We start from the raw sequence: 1,834 nt of genomic DNA on the forward strand, positions 1-1,834 counted from the left end.
CAGGACGTTACTATGTCCTACCCAAAATCCACAAAGCAGGCCATCCTGGCAGACCCATATTTTCGGGCAACGGTACTGCTACAGAAAAAATCTCTGAATATGTGGATGATTTATTGAGACCATATGTTGTTGCTCTATCCTCGTACATTCAGGATTCCACGGACTTTATCCGCAAAATTAACCAAATTTCAAATTTACCTAATAATACTGTTCTGGCTACACTTGATGTTTCGTCATTATATAATAATATCCCTCATGAAGAAGGTGTTAATGCGTGCATTTCAAATTACAAGCAAATTCGGGACAAAACCCCATCTAAATCACATCTCCCTGAACTTATCATGCTTATTCTGACCAATAATTACTTTGTTTTCGGCAAAGGTCATTACCTTCAAATTCATGGCACAGCGATGTGCACCAAAATGGCTCCATCTGTTGCTAACTTATTTATGGGACAATTTGTGGCCAATTTCCTGTCCCTACAGCCCAAGAATCCAGATGTTTGGTTTCGTTATATTGATGATATTTTCATGATCTGGACCCATGGTAAAGATAGTTGGATACGTTCCTATTGAACATTATTTCGGCTCATCCCACAATCAAATTCACTGCTAACAAATCCACAAGCAGTGTATATTTTTTGGACATCACCGTGACCATGGAAAATGGTGCACTTAGAACTGATCTCTTCCGTAAGCCTACGGATAAGCATATGTACCTGCTCCCTAGCAGTTGTCACCCACCGCACTGTACAAAAAACATTCCGTACAGTTAAGCATTGCGCATGAGACGCATTTGTTCTTCGGATTTAGATTTTCAGAATCGAACAGACGAACTATCCGGACATCTCCGGAATAGAAATTATCATCGAGGACCCATTGAAAATGCTATAAAAAAAAGCAAAGGACATACCTCGTGGTCAAACACTGACGTACAAACCACGTCAACGATCGACCAGAGTGCCACTGGTCACTACCTATCACCCTAGGTTATCACCACTAAGGGCTATAATTCAGAAACATATGCCCATCCTACAGACCACAGAACGTCTTAGGTCTGTTTTTCCGGATACACCGTTCATAGCCTATCGCAGACCACCTAATCTTCGTGATATATTAGTACGATCTAAATTCAAGAGGCAAACTAACTCTTGCGACAATCGTAATTTGTGGTTTATCATGCAAAACATGCTCCTTGCTTGATTCTACACAATCATTCAAGAGCAACCAAACAAACCACATATTTCGGATAAAGCAATCAATTAATTGCCTCACCAAAATGTCATTTATCTCATATATTGTAATATTTGTGGTAAACAATATGTCGGAGAAACAAAAAACACTCTCCGTATGAGAATGACACAACATAGATCAGCTATCAGAACATCTAAGCTTGATCAACCAGTAGCCGAACATTTCAATTTAGCTAATCATTCAATTTCAAATTTCAGAGTGATTGCAATTGACCATAATGCCAGTTGGGGCATAAAGAGAATCACTGGGAACTTTTACTTAAAACAACCACACCATTTGGACTCAATATTAGAAACGTTCTCCCAGTACACTAAATTAAACCAATAGCTTAAAATTTATTCTGGATCAATCATTTGGCTTATTCATTGAGGCTTGCCTCTAAAGTTTAGTTTTGGCCTTCCTGTTTACTTGTTTATTCTAATCTCACCCAGCCTATTGTTTCCAATCATGCTTGCATGAAATTATCATTTTATACCATCTAGCATTTTCTACCCTCACTCACTCGCCACTGAGGAAGGACTAGTATTGTCCGAAAGCTCTGGTTCTATTTCTGGCTGTTTACTTACGTTTAGTTTTTAGCT

This window comes from Anneissia japonica, unplaced genomic scaffold, assembly GCF_011630105.1.
Source record: "Anneissia japonica isolate Jap-2015-1 unplaced genomic scaffold, ASM1163010v1 scaffold1554_len142245_cov105, whole genome shotgun sequence".
Classification (NCBI taxonomy): Eukaryota; Metazoa; Echinodermata; class Crinoidea; order Comatulida; family Comatulidae; genus Anneissia; species Anneissia japonica.